General features: G+C 41.6%; 1 protein-coding gene across 1 annotated transcript in view; it reads left to right on the top strand.

Moving 5' to 3' along the window:
* The window catches only part of PCDH15 (protocadherin related 15), a 1,022,916-nt gene that overhangs the window by 608,070 nt on the left and 394,144 nt on the right, over positions 1-20,702 (top strand).

The following is a 20,702-nucleotide window of genomic DNA, read 5'->3' as shown; positions in this document are numbered from 1 at the left end:
TTAGGCATAAGCACTTATGCCACATCAAATGCTGGCATCTAAAGTTGACAGTTTGCACATGTAAGTGATAATATTCTGTAACTTATGCATGCAACTGCAAGACATGCCCCTAATCTGCCCATGGGCATGCCCCCTTTGTAGTTGCATGATAACAGCATTTAGACGCTCTAGGCTAGAATTCTATATATGGCACCAAAGAATTGGTGCTGAAAAAGTGTTATTCTTTAAGCCATGCTTAAAGTTAGATGTGGTTTATAAAATAGCTCTTACACCTGGGAATTGCACCTAACTTTAGGTGCGGCCTTATGCACCAATTCAAGCATGGTACAAATGTACATACCTACTTTACGTGTGTATCCCCATTATTCTGTAACAATGGGTGTTCATTTGAACACCTCTGTTATGACCATGACCCTCCCATTTTTGCACCCCATTTTTCAGATCATACATAAATGTCAATTAAATATAATTAGTGTCAAAAATTGCTTGTTAAAAAGGCAGTTATTGGCACTAAGTAGCTTGTTATTCAATTAAATTGTATACGCAAATTGGGCGCACACCCAAATTTGTGTTTGCAATTCTTAGCAACTTTTATAGCATTAGGGGGTATGTATATATGTGCATAGAATAGTGCCTAAGGGCAGTTCCACACATAACTACAAATGTTTCCTAATTAGAACCTATCCTAACCTTTTCTATCATTATTGTAGTTCTCCCCCTTCCCTACCTTTTGTAGTCCATGTTTCTCATCTCTATGTTTTTGCTCTATGTGTAAGCCGCCTACACATTCACTCGATATGTGGGATAGTGTATCTTCTAATAAACTTGAATTAGATCCAAGATGGCGATTTGATCAGACATGGTGTGGTGGAGCTCCTGAACACCAGTGAGTGGAGTTGTTTTTGGAAACTTTCCCCGTGCTGGAAATGGGGAAAAGGAAGGGGAAACCCAAGACACCTACCTCCTCGGGCTTGGTGGAAGCCCCAACCACCAGACAATCCACCATGGAGAATTTTGGAGTCCATACACTGGGACAGAGGACACACGCCTCGATGGAATCCGCAACCTTGGAGGCAGACCACAGCTTAGAGGGTGTTTCGCTAAGCCCACAACCAGACACAGTCCCCCAAGACCAGGAAGTAACTAAGTGTCGATGGGGTTACAGCGTCAAGAAGTGCCCAAGAGGAGTCAGTCTTCTCTATCTGTGAGAGGAGGACCCATCGCGGTATCAACCCCTTCTTCAGCTATCTAACTCCTTTAGGGGAGAGATTATAGAATTGAAACAGATGTGCCAAACTCTGTCTAGCCAAATGATAAGCATTTGGAATAAAATTACCTTACTAAAAGCTAAGGTTGTTCATCTGCAGAGCTTTGCTGCTTCAGTTGTCAGGGATAGAGAGTTTCAAGTGTGTAAACTTGAATACTTGGAAAATCAGGGGAGGAAAAATAATTTACGATTTTTAAATTTCCCCAAATCTCCTCTCATACCTGCCCTTGACATGCTAAAGAAATATTTTGGGGAAATATTGGGAATTCCCTCAGAAGGCTATCCACCTATTGTCAGAGCCCAATATATTACAGGAACTTCCAGATCAGTGTCTGAGAGGTCTTAACCTGATTTAAATCTGACTGAATTCCTAGAAAGTTCTCTGGAAGTAATAATGGAAAGGACAACCCTTCTAGTGAAATTTGCCTTAGAGCAGGACAGAAATAATATTTTCCGCATGTACTTTCATCATATGAATGCAGTTTTTTTAGGGTCTAAAATACAGGTTTTCCCAGATTTAGCAAGGGAAACATAGAAAAGAAGATCTGAATTTCTGGCTATTAAATCCCGAGTTCTTAATGTTGGTTCCTTTGGTTTGAAATTTCCTTGCAGGTGTTTAGTGACTTTGAATTCAACTAATTATGTTTTCTTTGACCCTAAAAAACTGATAGAATTTGTTAATTCTAAAGAAGGCACTAGGGATGCCCTGGTCGCACACAATAATTGATTAGCTGTATATCGGCTGTGTTTGTCAATTTGCCCACTGCTCTATTGATGATTTCTTTACTTTGTATGTTTTTTTCCTTGTTCTTTGATCCAAATTATGTGGACAAAGCTGAAGTACTTCTTTTCTGAATATAATGATTTTAAATTTTTTTCTTGTAATCTTAAGTAGAGATATTGCTGAAACATTTATGTTAAATATGTAAATGTAAAATAAAAAATATATAATTATAAAAAAAACAAAACTTGAATTAACACTTATGGATTTAGTTGTATTTAATGTCAATTGGTGCCTAATTTAACAATTAAGTTAGGTGTGCAAATAGCACTATTCTATAAATTATGTGTCCAAATTTGAATGCTAGTCAGAAATTTTGGGGCTCAACTTCATAGAATCTGGGGTTATATTTCTTAGGGCCTTTTTTATTACACCACTCTAGTGGTCCCTGGTGCGGTAATACTGACAAAGCCCATTCATTTTCAATGGGCTTCATCGGCATTGCTGCACGGGAACCGCTACTGTGGCTTCATAAAACAGGCCTTTAGTCTCCTAGCCTTACTTATAAGCACTGACTATTATTTATCCAAAATTAGGAAGGTGCATTTGCTAGTGCATATTTGGTTTATTAGTGCTCCTTAAAAAATGAAAATGCATGCTAAATTGAGAGGGGTTTGGGGGCAGGCTTGACTGGGAGGTAGAGGTCTGCATGCCAATATACTACTACTACTACTATTACTACTTATCATTTCTATAGTGCTACTAGATGTACGCAGCACTGTACATTGGACATGAAGAGACAGTCCCTGCTCGACAGAGCTTACAATCTAATTAAGACAGACAAACAGGACAAATAATGGATAAGGGAATTACTAAGGTGGGAATGATAAAACATGGGTACTGAACAAGTGATTAAGGATTAGGAGTTAAAAGCAGCATCAAAAAGGTGGGCTTTTAGCCTAGATTTGAAGACAGCCAGAGATGGAGCTTGACGTACCGGCTCAGGAAGTCTATTCCAGGCATATGGTGCAGCAAGATAAAAGGAACGGAGTCTGGAGTTAGCAGTGGAGGATAAGGGTGCAGATAAGAGAGATTTTCCCAGTGAACGGAGTTCCCAGGGAGGAGTGTAGGGAGAGAAAGCTGTCCAGAACTTCAAGCCATGTGTTAGGGGCCTGATGTTCTGGAAAGGAAAAATAATGCAGCTTGTGTGGTTGATCACAAGCTGCATTATTTATTTACCGCATTAAGTACCAACCTACGGAATTTAAATATTTCAAGTTAATGATTCCCATGGTTAATTAAGCTGTGCTAAAATGTGAGATGAATAACTATCTCCCTTAGGCCCAGATGCACAAAGGTCCCGTTAAGAATTCGTCTGCATTTCCAAATCGATAAACTTTACCGATTTAGGTACACAGAGGGATTCACAAAGAGAATCGCATGCAAATGAGCTGCTCATTGCTTTTCTGACCCAGTTCATTTGCATGCAATATGGGGGAAGCCAGTCGGTGTGCTGAGCATGTGCAGAACAGTCAATTGCTATGCGTGGCTGTTCTGCGCATGCTACAGACAGCTCTCATACACACAGTCAAATTGCGTATATGAAAGCAGTAGATACAGTCCTTTTTTTTTTTTTTGCAAGTACAAAAGCGCTTTTTTTGGATGGACAGACCTGTGTTGGGTCTCCCTGCCTCCCCGCTGCTAGGAAAAACTGGGAGAAGACTAGAATATGCTCTCTACTGCTCTGGCTCTGAGCTCTGAGAAATCAGCATCAGGGCTTGGTTCCACCCCCAGCTGTTCCTCCTATTAGCCGGCTGACATCTGGGAACGCCCATCTCCCTGAAGATGGATTCTCATTGGCTGGCTGCTGTCACAGTTCCTCCCCCCTGCAGGGCTTCCCTGATGACATCACTCTAGAGCAGTGAGCTGATTGGATCCAAACTTCCTGGTGTCCCCCTCCAGTAGTGAGTGGGCGGGACATCTCAGGCTGACACTGTCCAATTGGTTTAGCCCCTCTCTGTTGTGCTTCTGGAATGGGGGATGCTGTTTCCAAGCAGAGGCTGTTTGACTTGTCTTCCTTGCATTCTTGGTTTATGCTTTACATTTACTGCTCCCCTCCCCCATTTCTTGACAGTAAAATGTCATTTGAAAAAAGAATCATGGCGCGGCTTTTATATATGTCTTTCATACACACAAAGAAGCTACGTGTAAGCCGGTGTACTTTTTTTTTTGTGCTCCATCTTCCCTGCCTTGTTTCTCTCCTTCTTCTACTTGTGATAATGAAGAACTGACAGCTCCAGACCTCCCGTTAAAATTACCACGGTAAAGGTAGGGACTGCTTTTGTGCATCTCTAATGTACATGATTTAAAATTTGATAATAAAGCTGCCGCCATTGTCTTGCCAAATTGTTAAAGTAAAGTTACTTGTGGTGTGTTTTAATTAGAAATGTTAGTGTATGGAAGTCTGAAAGGGAGGATGCAAGTGCCAATGTTATGCTATCTGAAAAATGACAGTTTCAAATAATATGCTATAGGGTTATATCACAAAGCATTTATTCAATAGGTCAAAAAAGCAACACGATAAAAGTAAGATAGAGAGCAGATACAAAACATTTCTTGCATTTGTTCCCTTTTTTAAAAATAGTTTGTTAACTTTCTTTTTGTTTTATGTCATTTAGCTTTAGTGTGCATTAAATCATTTTATACGCTTAAGGGCCTGGTTTTAGAACAGGATGCCTGTTTGAGAAATTCAAGAAGATGCCTACTTCATAGAAAGTGCATAAAATTACATCCCAAACATCAATATAGATAGCAGGATTTTATAGGTATTTATCTAATATCTGGGGATCATCAGATCTAACTGCCTCTCACAACCATATGAACAATCTTGTTCTATCGCTATAAGCAAAATCGTGTGGTGCAAATCCTCATAGAGTCCCCTTCCTTCATCTATATTCTTATCTTCTTCTTTTTTTATTTGTTTTTACATCTTTTATATTCCAAATCTGTGCAATATCGCAAAAGTACTTAAATATAGTGCTTCTTAGCACCAACTTATCTTTAAAAGGCAGCAGCTTAAAGACAACAGGGAACCCCCGCCGACATGGCCAAGTTTCGCATAAAGCTTTATCAAGGAAGAGGCTCTCATTACATCCTGCATATGCTCCTGCATACAAAAGAAGATTGTTCATATGGTTGTGAGAGGCAGTTAGATCTGATGATCCCCAGATATTAGATAAATACCTATAAAATCCTGCTATCTATATTGATGTTTGGGACGTGATTGTATGCATTGATTATTAGTCCCCACATCTTTCTTGTTTGGTGGCTTTTAAAGAAGAGTACTTCATAGAAAGAACATAGACTTTTTAAAATGGACTCACAGATCTAGCTTCAATAGAGCACAAAGAGCCATGCACAAATTTACACCTGCTTTGAATCTGGAGTAGATGTATATAGGTACTCTAAAAAGGTAATTCTATAAGGAGAATTTGGGCGCAGATATTTATAGATTCAAATTAGTGCCAATTAACGTCAATAATTGATTGCTAATGGCTCGTTAATTAATTTATTTGCATGCAGATCTCAGGATTGTGCACAAATGTGGGCACTAATCAATTGTTGACATTAATTAGGTCTAATTTGGATTTGTGCAAGGATCTGGCTGCACACGATTCTAAAAATATCCATGTCCAAATCCTCTCACATGCATCCAAAAGGGGGCATGGCCATGGGAGAGGCATGGGCAGATCAGTGCATTCACAAAAGATACTGTCAGTATTACAGAAGTCAGCTGTTTTAAGGTCTGTCTTCATGTAGGTTCATACTCGCTGCATGGTGAAATGTGAATTCATGTTGGTTTGATGACTCTCCTGATTTGAGAATTTGTTTATATATATATATATAGAGAGAGAGAGAGTAAAATTGAAAAATGAAGAAATGAATGAAAGATAAGTATTCTTTCCTTCTTTGAATATACATAATAAGGATTTATAGTTCATGGATCAATGACGATTACATCTTCACCCTAGCTTGGAATGGCTAAAATTACTGCCTAAGGATTCAACAATGTATCTTTATTTAAATGAGATAGTAATAATTTTGGAGTAACATTCTGTAGGTATGAGCATGTCTTCAATAGCACATACTTTACCAATGGGTAGAGTGTGGGCAGGGCATACATGTGCATAGTTTATACACTGCTATTGCATCTCTTTAATCTAGGCACACTTATTTTCACCAACTCTATAGTTGGCATACATGCTCATGCGTAATAACATATGCCCAGTTATGCTAGTACTGAATGAAGGATACTAGGTGCCATTTTTCTTTATAGGACAAGCTCCTAACAGGCACCTTCCAGGTACCTATTGACTATAAAATTGCTCTCTCTGAATGTACTTGTGTTTTGGTTTGGGGTTTTTTTTTTTAGATCAACTACATATGTAGATTGCAATATAGCCTCTGCTCTGTCAAATTACATCTCTGGGAATGATTCTACACAGATTATGTAAACACAGGCACACACTCTCCATGCCGGTACTTTTTACATACATATGCAGTTACACAGTTGTATTTATTTACTTATTTGCTGCATTTGTATCCCATATTCTCCCACTTATTTGCAGGCTCAATGTGGCTTACATTGTTCCGTCATGGTGATTGCCATTCCGAAGTGAGAGATACAAGTGGTTTTATATCAAAGATCATGATTGACGTGGAGGGGCATAATCAAACGCGAACGCCCATCTCCATGGGCGTCTATGTCCAAAAACGGGTATGTGAAGAGGCGGGACAGACCGTACTATCGAAAAAGATGGGCGTCCATCTTTCGTTTCGAAAATACGGTTTGGACGGACCAAATGCCATGGATTTGGTCCCTTCTGAGATGGGCGTTTTTTTTTTTGTTGTTGTGATAATGGAAACTAAAAACGCCCAGCTCAGAAACGTCCCAATCCAAGCCATTTGGTCGTGGGAGGGACAAATGTACAACACTACCATAGCTCTTAGGAGTGAAGGGGGAAACTACATGTGGGTACAGTGGGTTTTAGAGGCCTCCCATTTACCAGCACAAGAGTGATGGGTGGGGGGGGATGGGCCTGGGTCTGCCTGCCTGAAGTGCACCGCAGTACCCACTAAAAGTGCTCCAGGGACAGGACTTGTTGTTGTTGTATAACCTTGGCACAGCAGTTCACACTTGAAGACTAATCTCGCTGAAAACGTCCTTTATTTGAATAAGCACCTTTACTCACAGTTAACTGCAGATCAGAGGTTGTGCCCCACTGGCAACGAGTCTCACTGGTACTGAGATTAGCAGTGGGTCCGAGCTGGCAGAATGGTGTACAATGCCCTCTTTCAGCATCATTCAAGGTAAGAACTAAGTGCTGTAACGTGGCTAACACATGAAAGGGATCTAAAAGTGTCTTACACAAATGGCCACTACCTCATGGACTACCGGAAACAAAACAGTGCACACTCTGCTCCAGTAAGCAGAGGGAAAATCACCATGGGAGTAGAGCCTACCAACTACCAACATCGTGAGCATTTAACACAAGCTAGTGGAATCAGGGAGCCCAATACCCTACACCCACCACAATGCATTGCTGATGTGACTCTGCAGTGCCCTTAACAGAAAAGGTGTCACACTCACCCGAGACCCACATCAGAACCAGGGAAAGGCTGTCAGAAGATAGAACACATTCTGCTGTGATGGAGGTGGGTACGGCATTTGAGGCTGGCATACAGGCTGGGAAAAAAGTTTGTAAAGTGGGTTTTGTTTTTAGTGGAAGGGGGTTAGTGACCACTGGGGGAGTCAGGGGAAGTCATCCCCGATTCCCTCCGGTGGTCATCTGGTCAGTTGGGGCACTTTTTTGGGACTTGGACCTGAAAAAAAAGGGTCCAAATAAAGCGGACCAAATTCTCGTCAAAAACGCCCTTCTTGTTTCGATTATCAGCTGAAGACGCCCATCTCTCCTCTGCCCATAACCACACCCCAGTCCACCTTCGCCACGCCTCGCCACGCCCCCGTGATCTTTGTTCGTCTCCGTGACGGACTGCAGTTGAGGACGCCAAAAATCGGGTTTCGATTATACCGATTTGGGCGCCCACGGGAAACGGACGCTCATCTCCCGATTTGGGTCGAAATATGGGCGTCTTTCTCTTTCGAAAATAAGCTGGATAGTAGATTAAGCAATCAAGTATAAAGAGTTCATATTCAGAATAACAGATAAGGTGGTATTGCGTTAAAGTTCATTCGTGGTAGAGTAGGCTTTGGTAGTCGAGTATAGAGAATTAGGTTTTATTCAGTTCAGGCTTGAGTTTTGTTGTCTGGTAATTAGAATGTATTGTTGCGATATGCATTGTTAAACAGGTAGGTCTTCAGTGATTTACAAAAGTTGGTTAGGTCACACATTTTTTTCACGGCGAGTGGTAGTGCATTCCATAACTGCGTGCTTATGTAGGAAAAGCTGGATGCATATGTTAATTTGTATTTTAGTCCTTTGTAACTGGGGAAATGGAGGTTCAGGCATGTGTGTGCTGATCTTTTAGTGTTTCTAAAAAAAAAAGTCATCTTCTGCATGTACATAGCCTTTATGCGCAGAAAAACCTTTACAAACTTCAATCCTTTTTATAACAAATTACAAGAATCTCTTTCCCATTTGATTTGATCCTTATGTTACAGGACATTAACATTCAAACACCTTTTCCTTCCACATACAGACATGTGATAAGTGGTCTATTGTTAGTTGCTAGATCTGTTTCATGCATCTTTGGTATATTTTTTGCTGATGTTTAATTTATCTTGAAGCAAGAAAGATTCCCTAAAGATGAGATGAGTTGTTTGACTTCATTCTTTTAGAAGCACTTTCTTGAAGGCATTCCTGATTTATTAAGCTTTTTATACCCCATGGACACAAAATTGGAGAACAACATTAAATAGATCTGACCCTTAGCACAACAATTTCTTCCTTTCATGTACTATTGAATTCATCTCTACTTTACTTATTCATGAGTTCCAATTTAATGCAAACTTTATGCCTGGTGTTAGAGGCTAATGAGCTTTTTTTGCTGCCTGGCTGAAATATTCTAACTCTGTACCTTTACAGATGTCAATTTTGCAGCTCTGAAAATGAGTCCATCAATGTCTCGCTATTGTATCTAAAAACAGCAATGTGAGAGTAAAACCTATCAATGCTGACACCCAAATTCAACCTTGTAAATGTTTTCCAGGGCTTTAAAACAAAGTGGTTTCTCCTGTGTTGGAGACATTTTGGCACTTATGAAAAACGTAAAATTCTTGAAGTCATTTAGGGGTCCTTTTACAAAACTGCAGTAAAAAAATGGCCTGTGGTAATGTGAGCGCATCTTTTAGGCATGTGCTGGCCCATTTTTTACCCTGGCTGGGAAAAAGGCTGTTTTTTAATGGGCCGGGAAATGGGAATGAATTAATATTAAAACTAGCACATCCTATTTATGGCCTGAGCCCTTACCACCACCCATTGACCTAGCGGTGAAGGCTCACATGCTACCCATGAGATAACCATGTAGCACCCACCAATGTGGGCGTGCTGCTGGTTACAGCTGGGAACACCCCCCACGGTAGAAAATAGAAAATGATTTTCTACCTTGGAATTCAGCATGTACCAAGCACAGAATTGCCACCGGGCGCATGCGCTGCTGCGGTCGTTCCAATTAGGCACTTACTACCCATGCATTAGCCCTTCTGTGCCTTTGTAAAAGGGTCCGTAAGTGGGCTGAATTTTCAAAGAGATCTAACTTGCTAAGTACAGCAGCAGCAAAATATTTTCATTTAGGGAGGCCAAACAAACCAGCAGAGCTCTGTGCATTATCTTCATCTTCCCTTTCCTTGCCCTTTCTTTTATCCACCCACACCTACCTTGATGTTCTTTTTTCCCTCATCCTAATTCACAGCTAGTAGAAAATCCTTCAGTCCAGTCATTTCATTATTCATCCTTCCTCTATTAACCCAGCAATTAAAATGTCCATCAGTGCTTCTATTGAAATGCCCATAAGCACTACGTAATGATACAACATAGAAACAGAGAAAAATAAAGGCAGATAAAGACCATATGGCCTATCCAGTCTGGCCATCCATGCCATCTACTCTCCCTGTCACTCCCCTAGAGATCCTATGTACTTGTCCCAAACTGTCTTGAATTCAGATGCTGTTTTCTTCTCCAACACTTCCACCGGGAGGCTGTTTCATGACTTCACCACCATTTACTACTACTACTACTACTACTGCTACTACTACTACTACTATTTAGCATTTCTATAGCGCTACAAGGCATACGCAGCGCTACACAAACATAGAAGAAAGACAGTCCCTGCTCAAAGAGCTTACAATCTAATAGACAAAAAATAAAAGTAAGCAAATCAAATCAATTAATGTGAACGGGAAGGAAGAGAGGAGGGTAGGTGGAGGCGAGTGGTTACAAGTGGTTACGAGTCAAAAGCAATGTTAAAGAGGTGGGCTTTCAGTCTAGATTTAAAGGTGGCCAAGGATGGGGCAAGACGTAGGGGCTCAGGAAGTTTATTCCAGGCGTAGGGTGCAGCGAGACAGAAGGCGCGAAGTATGGAGTTGGCAGTAGTGGAGAAGGGAACAGATAAGAAGGATTTATCTATGGAGCGGAGTGCACGGGAAGGGGTGAAGGGAAGGACGAGTGTGGAGAGATACTGGGGAGCAGCAGAGTGAATACATTTATAGGTTAGTAGAAGAAGTTTGAACAGGATGCGAAAACGGATAGGGAGCCAGTGAACGGTCTTGAGGAGAGGGGTAGTATGAGTAAAGCGACCCTGGCGGAAGATGAGACGGGCAGCAGAGTTTTGAACCGACTGGAGAGGGGAGAGGTGACTAAGTGGGAGGCCAGCAAGAAGCAGATTGCAGTAGTCTAAACGAGAGGTGACAAGGGTGTGGATGAGGGTTTTGGTAGAGTGCTCGGAAAGAAAGGGGCGGATTTTACGGATGTTATAAAGAAAGAAACGACAGGTCTTGGCAATCTGCTGGATATGAGCAGAGAAGGATAGAGAAGAGTCAAAGATGACCCCAAGGTTTTGAGCTGAGGAGACAGGGAGAATGAGAGAGCCATCAACAGAAATAGAAAACGGGGGGAGTGGGGAGGTGGGTTTGGGGGGGAAAATGAGAAGCTCGGTTTTGGTCATATTTAATTTCATCTGGCATTGAGACATCCAGACAGCAATGTCAGACAAGCACGCTGAAACTTTGGTTTGGATGCAAGGTGAGATATCAGGGGTAGAAAGGTAGATTTGGGAGTCATCAGCATAGAGATGGTAGGAAAAGCCATGGGATGAGATTAATGAACCAAGGGAAGAAGTGTAGATAGAAAAGAGGAGGGGACCAAGAACAGAACCCTGAGGTACGCCGACAGGCAGAGGGATAGAAGTAGAAGAAGATCCACCAGAGTGAACACTAAAGGTGCGGAGGGAGAGGTAGGAAGAGAACCAGGAAAGGACAGAGCCCTGGAATCCAAGTGAGGACAGGGTATCGAGAAGTATGCTGTGATCGACAGTGTCAAATGCAGCGGAAAGATCAAGAAGAATGAGGATGGAATATTGACCTCTGGATTTAGCCAGTAATAGGTCATTGGAGACTTTAGTAAGCATAGTTTCGGTTGAGTGGAGAGGGCGAAAACCAGATTGTAGTGGGTCAAGAATAGCATGTGAGGAGAGAAAATCAAGGCAGCGGCGGTGAACAGCACGCTCAAGTAATTTGGAGAGAAAAGGAAGGAGGGAGATGGGTCGGTAATTAGAGGGACAAGTAGGGTCGAGTGAAGGCTTCTTAAGGAGAGGTGTGACCACAGCATGTTTAAAGGCAGCAGGGACAGTCGCAGTGGAAAGTGAGAGGTTGAGAATGTGACAGATAAAAGGAATAAGAGCAGGAGAGCAGGAGAGATGGCATTAAGAAGGTGGGTGGGAATGGGATCAGAGGAACAGGTGGTACATTTTGAGGAAGAAAGGAGAAGTGTAGTTTCCTCAATAGTAACTTCAGGAAAGGAGGAAAGGGAATGAGGGAAAGGAGCGAGAGGGGAACGGACTAGTGGAGGGAGAGGTGGTGAGGTAGAGAAAGCAAGGTTTATCTTTTGAACCTTATTGTGAAAGAATTCAGCAAGAGTCTGAGGAGATAATGAAGGGGGAGTTGGGGGAGGGGCACCTTGAGGAGACAGTTCAATGTGGTGAAGAGAAGTCGAGGATTAGAGTCAAGAGAGTTGGTCAGTTGGATATAATAATCCTGTTTGGCACATAAAAGAGCAGATTGGAAGGAGGTCAGCATGAACTTGAAATGTAAGAAATCAGCAAGGGCCCGAGATTTCCGCCAGAGGCGTTCGGCGGAGCGGGTACAGGAACGTAGGTAGCGGATATTAGAAGTCAGCTAAGGTTGGGGTTTTGTACGCCTTACAGGGCGGGTCGTCAAAGGTGCAAGAGTGATTACTGATATTCATTTTTATTTCATATTGATAAAAATGTATAGCACTTATCTTCTAAATCTGATAGGGTACCGTTTCGCCCTTCTGGATCTTCGGGCATCGGGCTTACCGCCACTTAGTAAAAGGAGCCCTGAAACAACAGCGGTGCATGCTGAAATAAATCTGCAATTTTCTTCTCATTTTAATTTTTAAGAAACATTTTAGGGGGAAAAATCTTGCTTCTGTCTAGCCATCATTTAGCCCAAATAAATAAAAATGACAAACATTTTTCAAAAAGTAGTTCATATGATGATATAAATATATATTCTTTAATCAATCACAATTTAACAAAAACATAAGCATAGGTTTTGCTCCTGTACAAGTATCCATTGGGACCTACAAACAACATTCCAAATGCTAATTGAAATGGCACCTCTTAAGTAAGGGGGTCTTTTACAAAGCGTCAGTAAGCCCAATGTGGGTTTACCAAATGCTAAATTGAGATTATCACCAATCCAACATGGCCACCACCAGTAGTTCAGCCCCGAGCATGCACCATTTCCAGGAGAAAAAGAAAACACATGGCAGTAACCTGGCGTTAATCAGGCATCACTGTACGCTGCCTGGTTACCACTGGGTTACGGCAGGAATCTTTTATCGCCACCTCAGTGGGTGCTGGTAAGGGCTCCCCGCTGCATGGCCATATGGTAAGAGTTCTCCTACCACATGGCCGTATTTGTATGGGGGTTTTATACCTGCTGCGGTAAAAAGGTCCCTGGCACGTGAGAAAAAGGCCCCAACCACTAGCACAGGACCCTTTTTCCTGCAGCTTGGTAAAAGGATCCCTAAAATTCCAGCAAATATTCCAGCACAGTTTGTCCAAAAGCCATCAGGCATTAACATGCCTGAGATCAATCATACTAACTCCAAATTGTTTTTATACTTGTGCCTTTGTGTTTGTGTGTGTGTGTAAGATATATTTTCATTTTCTGAGTCTTTTCTTAGTTGAGTGACTAAGACCTGGTGTTTACTCCCAGTCCTCAAGAGCCGCCAATGGTCAGGTTTTTAGGATATCTAAGGATTGTGCATAGATGAGATTTGTATGCTTACTACCTCCATTGCATACAAATCTCTCGCATGCATTTTAGGGATATCCTAAAAATACTGAGCATTTGCAGCCCTTGATGATTGGGAGAGACTAGGGGACGCTACATTTAAATTTAAAAGGTAATTCTATAACTGTACATTTATTTTGTGCCTACATTAGGGCACAACTGCAAGGGGTCATACACATGGGTGGAGCATAGGAGGGGTTTGGGCATGTCTCTAATTTACATGCATAGTTTATAGAATACTATCAGTTATGCGCATAGCATGGAATACTTGGGCATGCTCATTTACACCTGTCATGACCTGGCGTAAATCATCATTCCTAACTTTAAGTGTGCCAATGCCAATGCTAACTTATGATAGTATCCTATTATAGCACTTTGGCATACAGAAGTTGTTATAAGAGTTGGCGCTCAGCATGCAGAATTGGTACATCAAACTGGAGGTGTCCAGTCATAGAACTGCCCCCCTTAAAGACCCTCAGTTTTTATACAGGCCAGTGTATTTCACTTCTTACACTGCTCATATGGGTTGAGGAGTGTGACTTTAAGCTAAGTAGATACATATTAAGGGCCCTGTTTAATAAGCTGAGCTGTAAGTGTGCTAACGTTTCAGCACGTGCTAAAAATTAGCGCATGCTAACAATAGAGACACCCATTATATTCTTATGGGTGTCTCTAGCGTTAGCGCACACTAAAATGTTTGCACACCTACAGTGTGGCTTAGTAAACAGGACTCTAAGGCTCCACTGTGAGACATTGATTACAAAGATTTGCTAACAATAGGCAGACCTATAGAATGTCATTGTTACTGCATTCCTGTTTTTTCTTCTTCTTTTTTTTTTAAATCACTGTGAAATAAGGAAATGTGTGATTGTTTTTAAGAACAGTTTTAGTTAACTTTTAGTTGATTTTCAGGAAGAGAAATGGTTTACTTAATGCAATGTTGTATGCCAAGCACCTGGGCACAATTCCAGGAATAACATGTATAGAATGTTTGTACGTTTGGGAAGCTCGCCAGGTGGCCTTGGCCTGGATTGGCCGCTGTCGTGGACAGGATGCTGGGCTCGATGGACCTTTGGTCTTTTCCCGTGTGGCATTACTTATGTACTTATGCTTTGCTTAATTGAATAAATCTTTTCAACACCCTTTAAACTAATTGATGTGTATGTAGGGAAAAAGAGTAGAGTGGAATAAATGCATTCAAATTCTTAACTGAGTTTGCTACCCAGATGACGTGGAGGGGCATAATCAAACTGGGCGCCCATCTTTAAGGGCACCCATCTTTACGGGCACCCTGGCGAAGAAACAAGATGGGCGTCCATCTTTTGTTTCGATAATACGGTCGGGGCCGGCCAAATCTCAACATTTAGGTCGACCGAAATGTTGAGATCGCCGACCTTAGAGATGGGCGGCCTTGGTTTTCGCCTATAATGCAAACCGAGGACGCCCATCTCAAAAACGACCAAATTCAAGGCTTTTGGTCATGGGAGGAGCCAGCATTCATAGGGCACTGGTCCCCCTCACATGCCAGGACACCAACCAGGCACCCTAGGGGGCACTGCAATGGACATCACAAATTGCTCCCAGCTGCATAGCTCCCTTCTCTTGTGTGCTGAGCCATCAAAACCCACTACCCACAACTCTACACCACTACCATAGCCCTTAGGGATGAAGGGGGCACCTAATTGTGCAAATTTGTGCACAGTGGGTTTCGGGTGGGTTTTGGAGGGCTCACATTTACCACCACAAGTGTAACAGGTAGGAGGGGATGGGCCTGGGTCCGCCCGTCTGAAGTGCACTGCATCCACTAAAAACTGCTCCAGGGACCTGCATATTGCTGTCATGGAGCTGGGTATGACATTTGAGGCTGGCATAGAGGCTGGCAAAAAATTGTTTTTTTTTGGGTGGGAGGGGGTTGGTGACCACTGGGGGAGTAAGGGAAGGTCGTCCCCGATTCCCTCCGGTGGTCATCTGGTCAGTTCGGGCACCTTTTTGAGGCTTGGTCGTGAAACAAAAGGTACCAAGTAAAGTCAGCCAAATGCTCGTCAGGGATGCCCTTTTTCTTTCCATTATCGGCCGAGGAAGGCCATCTGTTAACCATGCCCCCGTCCCGCCTTCGGTATGCTGCCAACACGCCCCCTTGAACTTTGGCCGTCCCCGCGATGGAAAGCAGTTGAGGGCGGCCAAAATCGGCTTTTGATTATACCGATTTGGCTGGCCCTGAGAGGACGCCCATCTCCCGATTTGTGTCAGAAGATGGGCACCCTTCTCTTTCGAAAATGAGCTGGATAGTTGGTTTACAGAATGGAACTTGACAGCTCTACAGAGTATGTGGGACAAATTGAAAAAAAAACAAAACCCATTTAGAGCTATTCTATAAACCATGCCTAACATTAGGTGCAGTTTATAGAATACATATAGGGGAAGATTATATATATGGTTCCTAAACAATCGACACTGAAATCAGTGCCGTCTAAGCGTATTCTATAATCGGCACTTAGATTGATGTGCTGATTATAGAATGTGATTAGCTGATATTTTGGCATCTAAATCTATGCACATCTTTTTACACCAATGAAAATGTGTCGTAAATCATGGTGTGTAGATTTAGGTGCACTGGGCCATATTCTGTAACTAGGCATGTACATTTTTGAACACCCATTTCCCCACCCATAACCATGCCCCTTTTTGCCTGCATCCAATAGAAGTTCAGCGCACATCATTACAGAATATGCTTAGCGAGTTGTGTGCCTAAATTCTAATCAGTGCCACTCAGTGCTCATTTTTGCTTTTTAAGTGCTGTTATCAGTGCTCATTAGTTTGTTAAGCTTGTTAAGTTGCACGCATTGTTATGGAATCCGAACTCTAGGTGTGCTATATAGAATCTGGTAGATAGTGCCCAGACCCATGACTAAATTAAGGCAGGGCCATTTACGCCAACTAGAATCCAGAGTAAATGCCCATGTCTAACTTAGGCACAGATTAAGCGTATTCTACAAGTGTGTGTAGTTTCTAGGAATGTACATGATTTGACTACGCCCCCCATTGCCACGCCCCCTTTGGAGCTCCTTGCATTTGAATTTACTGCATCCACTTTACAGAATACGCTTAGAAAATGACATGCATAAATTCTAATTAGTGCCAGTTATTGCTGACAATTACTTGTTATTGGGCAATTATCGGCGCTGATTGGATTGTTATATAATTAAGTTGCATGTATAATTTGGCTGCACTGTCAAATTTGCACATGTAACTTTAGTCAACTTCCCCAGAATTCTATATATTGTGCCTCAATTTCTGCATGGAAATCGAAGCATATTCCATAACAATGTGCATAAATAAGTTAACAAGCTAATCAGTGCTGATAATTGGATGTTAAGCAATTATCAGCACTAATTTGCATTAATTAGAATTTATGTGCACTACTTGCTAAGCGAATTCTGGAACGTGTTATGCATAAATTCTAAGTTACATTATTGAAAAGTGGGTGTGGTTATGGGCATGGAATTGGTAGGTCATGGGTGTTTCTAAAATCTATGCACACTGTTATAGAATACATCCACTCCATACCTAATTTAGACGTTGGGATTTACACCAGGTTTTAAATAAATAAATGTGGCTGTAATTTGTGGTATTCTATAAGTTTGTGGGAGACCTGTCAATGTTCCATCCACACTTTGGCTGAGAGACACAATTTTGTTGGATAAACTAAACAGAGCTATGGTAGAAATGCTAATCCATGATGCAGTTTGATGACAAAACTAGCGCCGAGTTGGATGAAGGAACAATTTTATTTTGTTATTATATTTATTGTATATTTTGTAAAGTTTTTGGGGGGAGTCTATTATGTATGTTTTTATTGTAAGCTACCAAGAATGTTTAAAGATTGTGCGGGTTAGTACATTATTAAATAAATAAATAAATAAATAAATTTCCTGTTTCCTGGAGTGAACATAGCACTAATTTTCAACTAAGATAAGTGTTCTTCTATCTTCATAATTTTTATAAATATGATTGGAAGCCACTTATAGAATTGTATTTTGACCACAGGACACCAGCTTTATACCTTTATCTATCTATCTATCTATCTATCTATCTATCTATCTATCTATCTATCTATAAAAATACCAGTGGCATGTTGTTCTTCGAGGGGTCCTGCACTAGTGGTAGGGGCCGTTTGTGCTGCACGCTGAGGCCCTTTTTACCTTAGCAGGTATAAAGCCCGAAAAAAGACATGGCTATGTGATAAGACTGCTCTTACTGTGTGGCCATGCGGAGGGGGTGGGTGGGGAACACTTTCATTGAGGTGGTGGTAAGGGCTCCCATGCTAAGATATCTTGGACTTTTATAATGAGATTTAAACATGTTTAATTGGTGAAACCTTGGGTACAATGATTAACAAGGAGGAAATTTGCTTATAAATATTTTCATGCTCCAGTCTGAGGATCCTACACAATATTGATAGTATATTAGTTTGATTTCTGGTGGGGAGTGGTTTCTGAAATCTTTTGTCACTTTGGGCTCCTTTTACCAAGCGGCAGTAAAAGGAGCCCTGTAGTGGCATCAGTGCATGGGTTTGCTGCATGCTGAGGCCACCTTTTACCGCCGGAGGTAAAAGATGACTTTCTTTAAAGGGCCAGTAAATGGCCATGCGCTAATGAAACACATTGGAGTGTGCCCATTTATTGGGGCAGTCATTACTGCCTTCTGAGGCGTTAAGGGCTCCAGTGGCAGCACAGTAGTTCACAGCACTGCCCGATCACTGCAGGGCACACCCCTGACATTAGAAAATCCGTAACAATTTTCCAGTTCTAGAAATGGTGCACAGTGGGGGCCAGAACTACCGCCGGGCTCCCCTGGAGTCCAGTAATAAAGCCAAATTGCCAAGCAGCAAGCCAGTGGTAGGCCCACAGCACTTTCGAAAAAAGGTCCCTATATTAGCATAGGCAGGTGTGATAGTACTGAAAGTGACTTAACAGGTGGAGAAAATGATGAGTATATCAGCTCTTTAAAATGATGTTCCATATCATAGCTGCTGCACCACCTAGTCACTGTGACATTATAAAAATGAGAGTTAAACTAAACATTAAAATCTCATCCGTCTGTTCTCTATTTTCTTTCGCAGATGCTGAATTAGTAGTGCTTGAATTTTTTATTAGCACTTCTTTCTTAGCCATTGCCATCGATATAAATTTAGAACTAAAGGAGAATTTCTTAACCCTTTTCTGGCAACCTAACCATCAATATAGGTGAAGTATAAATATAGCAAAGACTGTTTTCTGAGAAGGAAGTAAATAAATAATGACTATTTCCTTCATGCCCTAAATTTTGACTATAAAGAGCATATTATGTTTTAAAAGGAGAGGAAATTTTGAAAACAAGTACTGAGAACAACAATAAATAGGACAATAGGGCAGCTTGAGGATTTGAAGACTATTACTGGAAGCAATGCTTTGAAATGTGAAGATGAATAGTTGATTTAAAGCAATTTAATGACTATGTAATATTTGTCCTTTTCACTTTTCCTTCATAATAATGCCATGCATCAACAATCTAATTTGGTTTACATCAGTGGTGGCTCTGTGCATTCTCAAATTCAACAGCTCAAGTCTATTTGGGAATTATGTATGGCTGAATAAAAATGTTCAAATATATTGATAACTAGGTATGTTTATGGTTTTTAATTTCTAAATGCAGTGAGTTTGAAAAACTTCTTTTTTGCATACCTCTCTTTTACCACAGATATTATTTTCATCTCTGTTAGTGAGCATGCAAAGCAAGGATGCTTTTTCCCTACATATCCCCTCTGTAGTTAGACCCTGTTTCTTTTCAATTCATCACATCTGCTCCTTACGTAGTTACCTTGATTAGTCTCCCTCTGCTACACTCTTGTGTTCCATGGTCTCCCAAAATACATTCTCAAATGCCTTCAAACGGTCCAGCACACTTCTGTTTGGGTGCTTGCAGACACACACAGATCTGATCATCTTTCACCTCTGCTGGCTCATTATCATTGTCTTCCTCTTGCTTTTTGTGTACAGTTCAAAATTCTTACCGTTACCCATAAGGTACTTCATACTGGGATCCCCTCTTACCTATTCATGTTTATTATTTCATACACAACCTCATGTATACTTCACTCGGCCTTAGCCACTCATCTTTAACTTTCCTCAATTTGCCTTTCCTGCCTGGAGTCGACTCAGCACTCAGCAATTATTTGTAGGGCTCTTACACTATGGAGCACTCTCCCTGTTGAGCTTAGAATGTTACAGACTTATCCATGTTTTCGGACTCTTTTGAAAACTACTACTACTACTACTACTATTTAGCATTTCTATAGCGCTACAAAGTGTACGTAGCGCTGCACAAACATAGAAGAAAGACAGTCCCTGCTCAAAGAGCTTACAATCTAATAGACAAAAATAAAGCAAGCAAATCAATTAATGTGTAGAGAAAAGAGGAGAGGAGGGTAGGTGGGGGCGAGTGGTTACAAGTCAAAAGCAATGTTAAAGAGGTGGGCTTTCAATCTAGATTTAAAGATGGTCAAGGATGGGGCAAGATGTAGGGGCTCAGGAAGCCTATTCCAGGTGTAGGGTACAGTGAGACAGAAGGGGCAAAGTCTGAAGTTGGCAGTAGTGGAGAAGGGAACAGATAAGAAGGATTTATCCATGGAACGGAGTGCACAGGAAGGGGTGCAGGGAAGGACGAGTGTGGAGAGATACTGGGGAGCAGCAGAGTGAGTACATTTATAGGTTAGTGGAAGTTTGAATAGGATGCGAAAACGGATAGGAAGCCAGTGAAGCGACTTGAGGAGAAGGGTAGTATGAGTAAAGCAACCCTGGCGGAAGATGAGACGGGCAGCAGACTTTTGAACCAACTGGAGAGGGGAGAGGTTACTAAGTGGGAGGCCAGCAAGAAGCAGATTGCAGTAGTCCAAACGAGAGGTGACAAGGGTGTGGATGAGGGTTTTAGTAGAGTGCTCGGAAAGAAAGGGGCAGATTTTACGGATGTTGTAAAGAAAGAAACGACAGGTCTTGGCGATCTGCTGGATATGAGTAGAGAAGGAGAGAGAAGAGTCAAAGATGACCCCAAGGTTTCGAGCTGAGGAGACAGGGAGAATGAGAGAGCCATCAACAGAAATAGAAAACGGGGGGAGC

The sequence above is a fragment of the Microcaecilia unicolor genome, chromosome 5 (assembly GCF_901765095.1).
Source record: "Microcaecilia unicolor chromosome 5, aMicUni1.1, whole genome shotgun sequence".
NCBI classification, from domain to species: domain Eukaryota; kingdom Metazoa; phylum Chordata; class Amphibia; order Gymnophiona; family Siphonopidae; genus Microcaecilia; species Microcaecilia unicolor.
The sequence above is the reverse complement of the archived record's forward strand: the minus strand, read 5'-3'. Positions and strand labels throughout refer to the sequence as shown.